General features: G+C 40.0%; 1 protein-coding gene across 3 annotated transcripts in view; it reads right to left on the bottom strand.

The window, feature by feature from the left end:
- The window catches only part of RELN (reelin), a 522,420-nt gene that overhangs the window by 46,516 nt on the left and 459,651 nt on the right, over nucleotides 1-16,253 (bottom strand). The window lies entirely within an intron of this gene.

The following is a 16,253-nucleotide window of genomic DNA, read 5'->3' as shown; positions in this document are numbered from 1 at the left end:
GGAGTGTCTTGTTCGAAAACACAAAAACACATGTGTTTTCAGAGGCACTAGATGGCAGTAAAATCCCAGCAATGCCTGAGGCTCAAGTGTGTTGAACATGCAAAGACTTTCAGAGAAATCCATTTGTGTTTATTAATCCATATACGTTCTGTCATTAAGAGACCATTAATCATTTGACTGAGGAATATCTGTTTTAGGCAGGACAAAAGACCAAACAACAGGAAAGGGTTTGCATTTTCCAAATGAAAATATTTCTATAAAGTTTAGAAAATGGGGGAAAAAAAAAGACTAGAACTAAAATCTTCACTCTGAAAGAAAGAGGTCAGTCTGACACGTCTGTGGAACGTCTATGTACAAACTGGTTTCTCCATAATTCTGCTTGCTCCCCATCTTCTGCATGTTCCTCCAGCAGAGTGATCTCTGCCTAATAAGCTCCTGTCACAACCTACTGCATTTTACTTAAACTCCCAGTCCTCTCCTTGGCCCACAAGGTCCTGCCTGAGTCTCCACCTGAACTGGGGCCTCTGCTTCCCTCTCATCATGGTCACTAGCCTTGGAGCACTATTTCTTCCCTCAGTTCCCAAAGCACATCAAACCCCTTCCACCTTTCTGCCTGTATGCACTCTTTCTCTGTCTCTCTCTGTCTCTTTGTCTCTCTCTCTCTCTCTCTCTCTCTTTTTTGAGATGGGAGTCTCACTCTGTCACCCAGGCTGGAGTGCAGTGGCACAACTTCAGCTCATTGCAACCTCCACCTCCTGGGTTCAAGTGATTCTCCTGCCTCAGCCTCCTGAGTAGCTGGAACTACAGACACCCTCCACCATGCCTAATTTTTTATATTTTTAGTAGAGATGGGGTTTCAGTGTGTTAGCCAGGACGGTCTTGATCTCCGGACCTCATGATCCACCCACCCTGGCCTCCCAAAGTGCTGGGATTACAGGTGTGAGCCACCATGCCCTGCCTCTCTCTCTCTCTCTCTCTCTCTGTCTGTGCCTCTCCCTTCCTTCCTTTCTCTCTTTCTGCCTGATTAACCCCTGTGTGTCCTTTGGGTCTCAGAGGAAATGTCAGGTCCTCACAGAGAATTTTTCTTCCTGACTCCTTGTAAAATGATGTTTTTTCCATGCTATTCTCTCTCATAGCAAACGGTTGTTTTCCCCTTACAGTATTTGTCACAATTATAGTTATATATATTTATAGTTATACATATTATACATATAGTTATATACAATTCTAGTTATACATATTATACATTTGATAAATGTCTGTCTCTTCCTTGGAACAGTAAGTTATAAGGAAGAGGGTGGGGTTGATCCCTTTTTGCTCAACATTGTAGACATCGTGTACAGCACCTAGAGCTTAGTCGGTGTTCTAAAGGTCCAGAAGTTGGTATCCAGGGGCTTCCATTATCACAGTAAGCAATGTGGAAATGCACCCACGCCTGCACCAATGTGGAAATGCACCCACACCTGCAAATTGTGGTTTTGCTGATAAATTATTTTTAATGACTACATGTACCTAAATTTATTTATAGCTATGTCTGTTTATCTGCAGCAACAACTTATAATTAACATAGTGAAATATCATCTTCCCATTGCACATAACTTGGAGTCAACATTTACATATTTATTCTGTCTTTTTTTTTTAGACTATAGGCTTGTGAAGGGCAGAGAATATCTCTGTATCCCTTAGGGGAATATTGTTTTGTATCCTCAGTGCTTATAGGGAGAAGGTAAGTAATAAACTTTCCTTGTTCCTCTAATATCTTATACATACTTCACCAAAGCCCTTGTCGCCTGGTATTAAAAGTGCCTATTCATATGTAATTTCCTGTTAGATTATTTTCCTTATTTATCATTTTATTGTTGGTGGTACCTACAGCTGGAACTTCATAAATATTTGCTGAAAGAATATTAATTTGGTAGCAATTAAGACGCCCAGGAAGATAAAGACACCCTACAAGAGATGTCCTGTAGGGTAGATGGGCAGGGCCTGGTGTCAACTGGCCCTGGAAGGATGGTGATTTGATGGATGTTAGAGGGGAAAGACAGCTTCCCAGCAGCTGAGAGGTGGCATGGGCTGCCTAGCAGGTGGTTGCTTTCTGCGCATTGGCTGTGCTTAATCACAATGTGGGCAACCACTTAGAGAAACTGTACAGAAGATTTAAGAGCCAGATGCATTGTTCGAGTTGACAGCATTTATGGGAACTTCCAACCCTGACATTTTCAATTCGTGCAACTCTTTGGCATTTCAAAGAAAAGGAATCAGTAAGAAACCACATGAAAAATGTACTAACACGGGAGTTGGCCCATCAGGAGTAAAGATAAGTGAGGGCTTTCATTTGTAGTCTGGCACTAATAGGTTCTATGTCCATGGTGAGTAACTAAACATATAATGAAGGAGTTAAATGAGATGATTTTTAAGGCCTCTTCTCACATGTGATGATTTTATATTCTTAGGAATAACTACATCTAGTAATTATGTACCCATCAAACAAGGATACACATACTATCCAATATTAATTTGTAAGAAGAGGAAACATTTTCACTAAGAACTGGAATACAAGTTAAAAACGAGAGTTTGGAAGTTTAATTGCCAGGATTTCTTATTCCCAGCCCTGTCGCAGCTTCACCATGTGAAGGGGCCACATCACTTATGTTTATGTGCTGACACTTCCCGGTCAGTAAAACTAGGAAGATGCTACTTTCTACCTCACAAGGGTGTTGTGAAAATTAATTAGTTCTTGTTACTAAGACCTACAAGTGTCTTGATGGAGTTCCTTGGCAGATGTTATCATTTATCTTTATAATGATGGCTACCATCAGCTGCTACTTCTTGAAGTGGGGAAAAATGGTCTCAGAGAAGATCTTTCATTTTTCCATATCCTTGAACTCTCTCTTCTTGCTTCTTTTGCGGATTTACACCATTTCTTCCTCATCTACAGTATGCAGTAAGTGTTACATCAGTTTTGATATTCATTGCTAAGTAGTTAAAATATTACTGCTAATAGTCTGGTTCCCTTCACTGGCCTCCCAGGTATCTCTCCCCATACTACTTCCATATCTTTTAATGGATTTCACTACACATTATGGAATCTCCATTTTTGCTCTTTTCTTTAGAATGACTTTATCTATCTATGAAGTCCTCACTGTCATCGTCATCATGAGAAAAAACACTTTGAAAGGAATGTAATTTTTTAAACCTCTTCATCCTTCCCCAAAACATCTTTTACTTCCAAAGAGATACATAAAATATTTAATCCTAGAAAATCTAGCCTAACGATGCCATTCTACCAAAGAAGATGATGCCTAGTGACCTAAGTCTCACACTGATTCACTAACAAAACTGAGATAATGCAAGGATCTCTTGGTTCATGATTACTTTGTATTCTCATTAAGTAAATCTTTCAAAACTCCACTGCAACCTCCACAGTATCAACCTACCCTTATCATTACCCGTAAATATGAACAGTTGTTAAGCTATGGGAAGCTGTATGTGTCTTGACTTCTTTTTTTTTTTTTTTTTTTTTTTTTTTTTTTTTTTTTGAGACGGAGTTTCGCTCTTGTTACCCAGGCTGGAGTACAATGGCGCGATCTCGGCTCACCGCAACCTCCGCCTCCTGGGTTCAGGCAATTCTCCTGCCTCAGCCTCCTGAGTAGCTGGGATTACAGGCATGCACCACCATGCCCAGCTAATTTTTTGTATTTTTAGTAGAGACGGGGTTTCACCGTGTTGGCCAAGATGGTCTCGATCTCTTGACCTCGTGATCCACCCGCCTCAGCCTCCCAAAGTGCGTGTCTTGACTTCTGTGTCAGCTTTGGAACTGGAGCCCCTGGCCTTCTGTGACAAGCAAGAGACTCTGCAATGTCAGCCCATTTAAAAATGTGTGTATATATGCCTTGCAAACCAGGACCGTTCCCTTATATTTTGCATACAATTTCCTCCACTAGCCTATTTCTTTGTATTAGACAAAGGTGGAGAATATTCCAAAGAAAAAATGTAAGTGGCCAATAAGTACAGGATAAGAAGCCCAGCATCATCAGCCTTTAGGGAAATGTAAACCAGAACCACAGTGAGATACAACTTCACACCCATGAAGATGGCAATAGTCAAAAAGACAATAAGTCCTGGTAAGAATATGGAGAAATTAGAATCCTCTACATTGCTGGTGGGAATGTAAAAGAGTACAACTGCAGTAGATAAAAGGTTGTCAGTTTCTCAAAATGTTGAACATAATTACCAGCAATTCCACTCCTAGGTATATAGCCAAGAAAAGTGAAAACATACATCCACATAAAAACTTGCACAGGAATGTTCACAGCAGCATAAAAGGTGGAAGGAACCCAAGTGCCTATCAAGTAATGAACAGATAAATAAAATGTGGCATATCTATATAATGGAATATTATTCAGCTATAAGGAGGAACGAGGAGCTGATACAGCCTACGATATATCACACTACACTCTGACTCTGATGCTAAGTGAAGGAAGTCAATCGTAAAACAAACACACATTGTATGATTCCATTTCTACCAAGTGTCCAGAACAGGCAAATACAGAACATAGCTTAGTGGTTACCTAGGGCTTGGGAGAGGGGTGGGGAGTGACTACTAATGAATTTAGGATTTCTTTTAGGGGGACATAATATTCTACAATTACACTGTGGTGTTGGTTTCAACAACCTTGTGGGTTTTTAATTTAGTAATGACTAAAAAACATTGAATTCTACACTTTATTTTTTATTTTAGTTTTTTTGAGACAGGATCTCACCTTGCTCTGTCATGCATGCTGGAGTGCCATGGTGTGATCTCAGCTCACTGCACCCTCCGCCTCCCAAGTTCAAGCAATACTCATGCCTCAGCTGTCCAAGTAGCAGGGATTACAGGCATGCACCACCACACCTGCCTATTTTGTATTTTTAGTAGAGATGGGGTTTCACCACGTGGGCCAGGCTGATCTCAAACTCTTGACCTCAGGTGGTCCACCTGCCTCGGCCTCCCAAAGTGCTGGGATTACAGGTGTGAGCCACCACACCCAGCCAATAAGCTTTTTTAAAGTAAAGAATAGTAGCTACAAAAGGCCACTCTTAAAATGCAAGTTTTCCTTAGGAATCATAATTAAAAATCAATGGGAAGTCCTTTGTTTACATAGGTAAGTAGAAAGGGGCTCTGCTGGGGCCTAGTTAGCTTGTGTAATGCAGTCCAGGTGAGCCTGCCGCTGTGCTAAGCTGCGCTGAGAGTACCAGAGTAGGAGGAGCAGGGAGACTCTGAGAAATGGCTGCCGTAGGCTTGGTACCTTTGTTGGGATATGAGAAGGTTCACATACAAAGACAGCAATGGCCGTACCTTTAGTGTGCTTTTATGTTCCAAACCCATGTTTTATTACAGCAGAGGGCTCCTAGAATCATAAGCACACTCTGTAACTGTGAACAGATTAACAGCCTTTTTGAGGAACAATCTTTCTAGTATAATATGCAGGGATATATTATTGAACTGTATATTAATCCAAAGTTTATGGTACAGTGATGAGGAGAGAATGTGTGTCAGACAGGAGACAGTTCCCTGTAATGTTTTCAGTACTTTCACATTTTCTATTTGCATCAGTCTATAGTGGCTTAGAGATTCTGTTCCTGGTATTCATGTCCTTAATCCTAAAATGGGTCTTAGATGCTGCCATTGAGCAAGTTGAGGTAGCCTGGCCTGTGGCTCCCAGGAGAAGGGCCTTTTACTATTCCCAAAGCAAGGCAGGAAAGACCACAGCATTGGGAAAAAGCATGTTCTAGCTTAACTAAACAAAGCGTCACAGCCCATGACCTACAGACAAGAACTAGAGAAAAAGTAGGCTCTAGAAAAGGGGCATGAAATTAGTGCCAGGAGTGTGAATGAATTACTTGCAGTGAAGGCCCTGAAAGAGTGAGGGAGAAGGCACAAAGACCATGCTGGGGAGTAGGTCCTCGTGATCCACTGAGTTACAGACAAAAGAAGGAAGTAACACTCTGGAGTGGAAATGACAGGGCAAATCTTAGAAACTGTCTTCTCTAAGGATGTGGAGAAATAGGAACACTTTCACACTGTTGGTGGGAGTGCAAATTAGTGCAACCATTGTGGAAGACAGTGTGGCACTTCCTCAAGGACCTAGAAACAGAAATATGATTTGACCCAGCAATCCCATTACTGGGTATATACCCAAAGATTATAAATTGTTCTATTATAAAGACACACACACACACGTATGTTCACTGTGGCACTGTTTACAATAGCAAAGACTTGGAACCAACCCAAATGTCCATCCACGATAGACTGGATAAAGAAACTATGGCACATATATACCACGGAATACTAGGCAGCCATAAAAAAAGATGAGTTTGTGTCCTTCATAGGGACATGGATGAATCTGGAAACCATCATTCTCAGCAAACTAACACAAGAACAGAAAACCAAACACCGCATGTTGTCACTCATATGCAAGTGTTGAACAATTAGAACACGTGGACACAGGGAGGGGAGCATCACATACTGCTGTCAGTTGAGGAGGGCTAGGGGAGGGAGAGCGGGGGGCAGGGAGGGAGGGGAGGGATAACGAGGGGAGAAATACCCGATGCAGGTGATGGGGGGATGAAGGCAGCAAAACACCTTGCCACGTATGTACCTTTACAACAATCCTGCATGATCTGCACATGTACCCGAGAACCTAAAGTACAAATAAAAAAAAAAAAAAGAAATTGTCTTCTCTAATCATTTCACAGGTGTGGAGTCTGTGAGCCAAGAAGAGGTGTTTGTATAGCTTCTTCCCTTTAGAACTAAATCTAGAATCCAGTATGTCCTGACTTAGCAGGTTATTGCTAAACTTGACATGCTGCTGAGAACCCTAGTTGTCCTGGATGGCAGTCAAAGGCTGGAAGACCTGGCACAGATCTTGCAAGTAGCATCCAGCAACTTAACCCAGGCATCCAAGATCGTGTGACAGAACCCTCTCCTGGTAACGTTTATACACTGCTGGTGGAGTGTAGACTAGTTCAGCCATTGTGGAGGACAGTGTGGCAATTCCTCAAAGACCTAAAAAATAGAAATACCATTCAACCCAGCAATACCATTACTGGATATATGCCCACAGGAATATCAATAGTTCTCTTATAAAGACACATGCACGTATATGTTCTTTGCAGCACTATTCACAACAGCAGAGACATGGAATCAACCTAAGTGCCCAACAGTGGTAGACTGGATAAAGAAAATGTGGTACATATACACCATGAAAACCTATGGAGCCATAAAAAGGAACCAGATCATGTCCTTTGTAGGAACATGGATAGAGCTGAAGGCCATTATCCTTAGCAAACTAATGCTGGAACAGAGACCCAAATACCACGTGTTCTCACTTATAAGTGGAAGCTAAATGATGAGAACACACAGACATATAGAGGGGAACAACACACACTGGGGTCTGTCAAAGGGTGGAGGGTGGGGGGAGGGAGAGCATCAGGAAAAATAACTAATGGGTACTAGACTTAATACCTGGGTGATGAAATAATCTGCACAACAAACCCCCATGACACAAGCTTACCTATATAACAAACCTGCACGTATACCCCTGAATGTAAAATAAAAGTTAAAAAAAAAGGAAACTTCTCCTGGTGATTATAATTAACAGTATAAATTTTTAGAACACCAAAAGGCTGTACTATTTTGTGAATTTTTAGGTAGCATTAATTTGTCCACAAAAGCATCTATACTGCCATTTGGTTTTCTGTTCTCTTAAACTTTCTTATAATACACTGAGGTCTGACTACTTGTAGGAGAGAAGTGTTTGGAGTACAGGTGGTGACTCCACACAAATGGAAGAAAGCCCTTATAAGGTAGCCTACGTCCTTCATGGTATTGCTCTGGATCTAGGGTGGAAGTCACATTACAGAGTTAGCAATAGAAGAATTTAAATGAGCCACCCCACGGGGCCTTTCTCCCTTGACAGAGGACTAATGGAGAACTCTGGATCTCTGAAACTCCTACTCTAGCCACTGACTGTGTGACTTTGAAGAAAACAGAATAATATCCTTGTGTCTTAGTCTGCATCTAATAAAGGGAGACAGAGACTAGAGGTTAAAGGAGACATTTCAACCAATTATATTCATTGTATCCTGACTTGAAAAACAGCTATAATGCATTGAGATAAACAGGGAAATTTCAATACTGAATATTGAATAAGTACTGAATAAGAAATTATTAATTTTAAGGTATGACAATCTTGCAGGTTCTTACAAAGTTCATTTCTTTTAGAGATACATACTAAAATATTTATAATTGAAATAATATGATGTCTGGGATTTGTTTTAAAATAATATGGAGGGAGGTGGGAGTGAGCAGTGCAATTGATAAAACAGTGTTGGTCATGAACGGATAAAAATATTAAAGCTATGGAAGTTATAATAAGCATATGGAAGTTTAGCATACTATTCTCTTTAATAAGCATATGGAAGTTTAGCATACTATTCTCTTTAATTTTGTGTATTTGGATTTTAAATAAACATGTAAGCCAAAAATAATCTGTAGTCTCTTTAAAATCACAGTATAGGCTGGGTGCAGTGGCTCATACCTGTAATCCCAGCACTTTGGGAGGCCTAGGCAGGTGGATCACCTGACGTGGGAGTTCGAGACCAGCCTGACCAACATGGAGAAACCCTGTCTCTACTAAAAATACAAAATTAGCCAGGTGTGGTAGTGGATACCTGTAATCCCAGCTACTTGGGAGGCTGAGGCAGGAGAATTGCTTGAACCTGGGAAGCAGAGGTTACAGTGTGCTGAGATTGCACCATTGCACTCTAGACTGGGCAACAAGAGTGAAACTGCGTCTTAAAAAAAATCACAGTATAATTTTGATTTAAGAATTACAAATAAAAGAGAATGGCTATCATTTTTAGGTAAGGTAATATTTTTATTATTTTTGCTCATAATTACAGTTAATAAAAACAAAAACCAGTGTTCTAAGCCCACTGAAAGCATAAAATATATTGTAACATCGTTAAAATACAAATGCTTTGTTATAATTTATAAAACATATTCTTATTGGAGAATAACTTATGTTTAACTGTTAAAAACAATCCTATACATACCAGTATTTAAGAGGTACAGCCAAGTCTCAAATTCCCTGTTAAAACTTTGACAGCAATGTTGACAATTTATAAAGCTTAAAGGGAATGCTGAATATTTGGGCATAGTTTTAGTTTCTGTTGCAGTGGAAATGGAAATAAATTTAATTTGTTTTAACATGGTACCCAAAATATATTACCTACTCAGTATATAAAAATCAACAGTACCATGGTTTATATCAGACAAAATTATTTTATCATGTTCTGCAGTACTGAAAGACCAGCAAAACTTTGGTTAACTAATAGCAGTGATGTTCAAAGTATCAAAATGTTGCGTGAGAAGATGGATATGTAAGAGAAGTCCAGTGCTTCTTTAGCTTGGCTGAAAATTTGTAACAAGCTGTTGTTCAGTAATGTGAATGCTTTGAAAAAGCCTTTCTTTTACATTTTTTTCTTCTGAGATGGAGTTTCGAGTCTTGCTTTGTTGCCCAGGCCTAAGTGCAGTGGCACAATCTTGGCTCACTGCAACCTCTGCCTTCTGGGTTCAAGCGATTCTCATGCCTCAGCCTCCCAAATACCTGGGACTTACGGCATGTGCCACCATGCCCAGGTAATTTTTTGTATTTTTAGTAGAGACGGGGTTTCACCACATTAGCTAGGATGTTCTCCACCTCCTGACTTCGTGATCCACCTGCCTCAACCTCTGTGCTGATATTACAGGCATGAGCCACCTCACCAAGCCTGCAAAAAGGCTTTCAAAAGATACTGTTATGTTGGACGTGGTGGTGAACAGAAATAAAGAGTACTAGGGCAACTTCAAATAATCTTTCCTTTAGAAAATGAACTTGTAACTCCCTTGAATATTTGAGGAACTGAGTAAATATTATGTTTAGTTACTTGGTTTTCTTAGCATAAGACCTTTTCTTTGTTTGCAGTGACAGTACATAGAGATATCATTTAAAAAACTCTCTAAATTTGTTTACCTGAAAGTGGTATAGCCTCCCCTCCCCATCTTTTCCCCCAATCCTTTCACAATCTTGCCCTTTTTTGTGCACAGCATCTTTCCTTAGAACTTTCTGAAGACATTAATTAGCTTCCATGCTGTGGCTACAGCCATCTGGGCATCCAAAGTATAGTTAATCTTTAAAGAGGGTAGTATCAGCTAGGTCATTAGGGCTAGTAGAAGGGAATAGATCATCTTCAAACCGTGACTTAAAATAGCCAAGTCACACCTGAACCTTCCAGCGGCCGCTCCCCTCCTCCCTTTCTCAGTGGATTTGGGTTACCTGCTCTTCCACTGTCTGACCCTGGGTCTCAGGTGATATTCAAGAACCCACGCTATTTGAGCCACCTCTTATTTTTAGGTCTGGGGTTAGTAGGGAGGAAGTAGATTCAAATTAGGGGCTATGAAATGGATGTTGACATCTTCCTCTTCCTTTCAGTCTCTCTCAAGAACTCCTGGCATTCCTGCCTTCCTATTTCTCCTCGGACCATATCTCTTAGACAAGCAATAAAGAGGCAGTATTAATACAGTGGTTAAGCCCATGGGCTCTGGGGCCAGACAAACTGTATTTATTTCCAGTATCTTACTGAAACTGTTCTTTCGAAGGTCACTCATTATTTCAAATTGAAAAATCCAGGTTTTGTGAAACTTTTTTATTCACTACTCTCTATAGTTCCTATAATTGAAGGCCATCTCTTCCTGCTTGATAATCTCTTCTCGTCTGGCTTCTGGATAAGATGTTATTCTGAGTCTTCTTTCTGCCTGAATCCTCTCAACTCCCTTACTGGCTATTTCTGCCCCTGCTATTAAATTTAGGAGTCCTCTTCCTTTTTTTTTTTTTTTTAAACATTCTCCTACGGAGGCAGATGCAGTTTTACAGCATTGCTTACTACACCTCTATGTTCTTGCCCTCCAAAGTTCATTACCTTCTCTTGGGCTCAGATCTTCACATCTCTGTCAAATGGACATTTCCATTTGTATCTCCAACCATCACAGGTAATCGAGTATCATTTGACTAAATTTGCTATATTGTCTCTCCTGGAATCAGCTTTAGCTTACTCCCCACATCTTCTCACTATTTTACTAGGATTCAGACTATAGAGTCATATCTTGATGTGTGTAACGGAGACGGAGAAATTAGTGGCTGCGTTTTTTTTATAAATTCTTTCTTTGAAATGTTCTGTCATATCTGCCTCATTCCCTCAGCTGTAGCCCAGACTTATTACTTCACTTGGAAGTTATTGTCACAACACCTTTGCCACCTTCTTTTATGTGAATCTGTCTGTTCTCCCGATTTTTTTTTTTCTTGGAGGAATATTCTCAGCTCAAAACCAACCATGGTTCATTTTGCCTACAAATCTAAACTCCTTTGTCTTGCTTCAATGCTTGGTATAAATTAACCCAACTCTACAAACCAACATCTTTCCAAAGCTTCCAGATATGAGCCCTCTGAACTCATGTGCTTCTCCCAGGCTCATACCTATGTGTCCTTGCACTGTCCACATTGCTTCCCTCATTTAGTGTTCTTTCATTTACCCACCTAATTCCTAGCCATCCTTCAAGGCCAGGCCCCATCTCTGCCATGAAACACTTGAATTTTAGCATTCAATATCATCTCCCATTTCTTGACACCTGAAGCATTTCTAGCCCATTCCTCAGTGAAGCACTAAATTATATACAGCAGGTATTAATTTTCAGTTGTTTCTTGGGTATAGGTATAATTCTCCTTAACTAGACTGTAACCTCCTCCAGTGCAAGAATTTAAGACAGTGTCCTACCCATTATCATTGGCTCAGTCTCATTAAAGCTTAAGCTGTGACTTAGGATAACTTCAAGTCTGATAATAAACTTGTGTTATGGTTAACAAGTGTGATTATGTGGTTAACTCATGAAAGTAGAAACAATTTTCATTTTTAATAAATCTTTACAATGTTCTCAACACTTTCATGCAAGGTTATGAGATTTTCATATGGTAAAAAGGATCTCCATTTTTCAAATGAAACTGAGGTTTAGAAACACACACACACACAAATTGCCTAAAAGTTCATAGGGCTGAAAAGGCAGAGCCCTCCACTATACTACAATGCTTTTTGTTCATTTATTTATAAATCATCTTCTTTCGGGATGATCTAACTTAACTAACGTATATGGCAAGGGATAGAAACTATGAATCTATCTACTCCAATTATTTAGGTTTTAACACAGCAGCACCTGGAGCAGAGTGTGATGTATCTTGTGTTTAGTTTCAGTGTTTGCTTCCTACTGAGGAGCACCAGCATGCATTCGGTTTTGCAGTTCAGAGACAGGGAGCCATTTTCAGCATTGCCCTTTCCCTCATGCTCCCACGTCAACTTCATGACCCAGCCTGGTCAGTTTCATTGCCTCCCATGTCTCTTGACTTTCTCCACTTCTCCTCATGTCCACTGCCTGTGCCATCAGCATTTCTTACCTCTTCAAGAGCCTCTTTACATTTACTCTTATACTCTCCATTTTTTTTTTCCAGTTAGAAGGGGTTTTTCTCTGGCTACTACGAAAGTCCAAAAAAGCCCAACAGTTGCTGGTGAAGTTGTGGAGAAAAAGGAATGCTTTTACCCTGTTGGTGGGAGTGTAAATTAATTCAACCACTGTGGAAGACAGTGTGGTGATTCCTCAAAGACCTAGAGGCAGAAATATCATTCAACCCAGCAATCCCATTACTGGGCATATATTCAAAGGAACATAAATCATTCTATTATTGATACACACACATGTTCATTGCAGCACTATTCACAATAACAAAGACATGGAATAAACCTAATAGCCCATCAATAATAGACTGGATAAAGAAAATGTGGTACATATATACCATGGAATACTATGCAGCCATAAAAAGAAATGAGACCAAGTCCTTTGCGGGGACGTGGATGGAGCTGGAAACCATTATCCTCAGCAAACTAACGCAGGAACAGAAAATCAAATACCACATGTTCTCACTTATAAGTGGGAGCTAAACAATGAGAACACATGGACACATGCAGGGGGAACAACACAACACTGGGGCCTGTTGGAAGGTTGTGGGGGTGGAAGGAGGAAAAGCATCAGGAAGAAAAGCTAATGGATGCTGAGCTTAGTACCTAAGTGATGAAATGATCTGTTCGGCACATATTTACCTAAGTAACAAACCTGCACATCCTGCACATGTACCCCTGAACATAAAAGCTGGAAATAAAATTTAAAAAAACAAGCTTCTTTAAATGCAAATCTGTTCATCTCTTCCTATTGCCAAACACTTTACCAGACTCTTCAGTGTTCCTATAATGATCCTCCAAATCTTTTTTTTTTTTTTTTTTTTCTGAGATGGAGTCTTGTTCTGTTGCCTAGGCTGGAGTGCTGTGGTGTGATCTCCATCTCAATCTCAGCTCACTGCAACCTCCACCTCCTGTGTTCAAGCAATTCTCTGCCTCGGCTTCCCAGGTAGCAGGGATTACAGGTGCCCACCACCACCCCCAGCTAATTTTGTGTGTGTGTATTTTTAGTAGAGATGAGGTTTCACCATCTTGGCCAGGCTGGCCTTGAACTGCTGACCTCATGATACACTCACCTTGGCCTCCCAAAGGGCTGGGATTACAGGCATGAGCCACTGCACCCAGCCTAAACCTCCAAATACAACATACAATGCTCTTCATGGTCTGACACCATCTCATACCTTATTTTGCACCTCTCTGTATCTGACCCATATATTCAGCATCTCAAATACATCTGCTCCCTCCTACAACTGGCTACTATCCCTGCTTGGAACACTCTTACCCTTACACTTTACCTAGTTAACTTGTATTCATCCTTCATCTCTTACCTCAATTTGCCTTTTCTCAAGAAAGCATTCCTTGGCCTTCTCGGCCCAGTCACATCACCCTGTGATACAGAAACTTAGAGCATCATGTACTTGTTCTCCATCACTTATCACAGCTGAATTTTATATTTACTCATGTGATTATTGGTGATTTACGGCCAATACTCCTCTCCTACCAAATTAAAAGCTCCTTGAGTCAGTGATCAGTTCAGCTCCCTCACAGGCCTAGCACATAGTTAAACAGTTAAAAAATATTTGTTTAATGAGTGACTGAATGAGTAATTGCTACTGATGACTAGTGACCATTTTAGTTTGGTGAATGGTTTGACGTCAATTTGTGACCAGCCAACCTCAGTAGACACTCACTATGACTGTGTCAACAATACTGGGATCCTAGCCTCATGGTCATTTGATAGGTACGTAGACAAGCCTGCATTTGTGACATGGTCACAGTCACTTCCAACCCTGACAGAGCACATCTTTAACTTGTCAGCATCATGTTCGTTTGTAGCAAAAAGTTACAAACTGAAATCCTCCATTCTGACCTGCTGGACCACATAAACACTGACATTTCAACACATTTCCAGATAACAGAGACAGTAGTTTTAACTTAAAACAAGGAAACACTATATTTGCTAAGGCACTGAATGTAAAAGTAGATGTAGTATAGATGTGTTTACTCATGTTTGAAACAAATAACTCTGAGACTGGCATGTTGTTCTAATGATCTTTGGAATATGCAGAGAAGTAAGTCTGGCTTTGGTTTCCTTCATGCACATTTCTTTTTGAATTACCCAAAGGGCCTTGTTACAAGGCAGTGCCACCTTTAAGACAATTGTACGTGAGCCTTGAGGGTAATATAATAAACAAACTGCTTATTTTCAGTGTGGAAGAGGGGGAAATGGATGTTCATCAGATTTTTCAAATAATATTTGAAAGGGTCAAAATTCTTGTAGGTATGTACAAGAGACAATAAAACATAGAATAAAAGATGAAAAATAATTACTTTTCTTGAGTAAAAGACTCAAGAGCATAATGACTAGCTGGAGTAAATCTTAGAATGTCACCTATTTGCAAAATGTGACCGAGTAGCTGGGTAATAATTCAAAGATTTCATAAAGACTTAAAAGACTGTTGACTTAATGGAGTTTTTTTTTCTATTTTACTTATTAAGATCGCCTTAATAATTCATGCATGGCAACACCTTTAATGAGCAACAAAATCTCACGTATCTCATTTCAACTTGGCAACTCTGCTGACAGTTAATATAGTCTCATACCTCTGAGCCAGCAATTGTAAAGCAGCCCTAGGCTGTTAGTAACTGAAACCATCCCATTTATGATAGTCCTAAGAAAAGTTATGCCCTAGATAAATGGTTGAATTTTATGGTCATTTGCTAGGAAAATTTATTCATTCTTCATTTGTGGGAAGATGACAAGACAATAATGAGCCCAAACTATAACTCTTGTTCCACACACTGCAATGCCTGCTTTGCTTCTTTCTTAATGGCAGCAACTGAAAACCATTTTCTTGGGAGTAAATAGGAGTTTCTATCAAGATGTTAAACCTTTTCTCTAATTAGCACCTGGTTTAGATGGTGAGAGTGTCATGTAACTCTATTCCACTAGGCAAAGTTAATTCTCTGCTATACTCAAATAGGAGGGAAAATGCACAGATAATTAGATTTAATTTCGTTATCAGAATTTACCAGGTAATTTGGTTTTTATTTATTTACTTTAAAATTTTTTTGAGACAGGGTCTGTCTCTGTCACCCAAGCTGGAGTGCAGTGGCACAATCATAGCTCACTGCATCCTCAAACTCCTGGGCTCCAGTGATCCTCCTGCCTCAGCCTCCTGAGTGGCTGGGACTACAGTCATGTGATACCGTGCCTGGCTAATTTACAAAATTTTTTGTACAGATGGGGGTCTCACTGTGTTTCCCAGGCTGGTCTTGAACTCCTAGTCTCAAGTGATCCTTCTATACCAGACAATTTTATTAAGCCCTGATCCCTTTCCATAGGGACGAGAATGAAAAACTTGTGTTTTTCACATAAAAGAATGCTTCAGGTGATAATTCTTAAGATAATGTTCAAAAGCAGATACAATTTTCATACACATTTATTTGCTACATTCATTTATAGGGCATCACTCACTCCTATATTTACAGCAGTGTCACTAGCAGAAAACAGACTCTGTTTAAGTCTCTTCTGCATCCAATGGGCCTATTTTAAATGAATTGTCTGGGCATCTCTGAGTTAAGTTGGAGAAGCCAAGTGATGCAGCCACTGTTTTCTTTTGCAGTTCGTTCTTTAAAAATATTAGAGTTAAAAGTCAGTAAAGGCCTGG

This window comes from Saimiri boliviensis, chromosome 10 (assembly GCF_048565385.1).
Source record: "Saimiri boliviensis isolate mSaiBol1 chromosome 10, mSaiBol1.pri, whole genome shotgun sequence".
NCBI classification, from domain to species: domain Eukaryota; kingdom Metazoa; phylum Chordata; class Mammalia; order Primates; family Cebidae; genus Saimiri; species Saimiri boliviensis.
The sequence above is the reverse complement of the archived record's forward strand: the minus strand, read 5'-3'. Positions and strand labels throughout refer to the sequence as shown.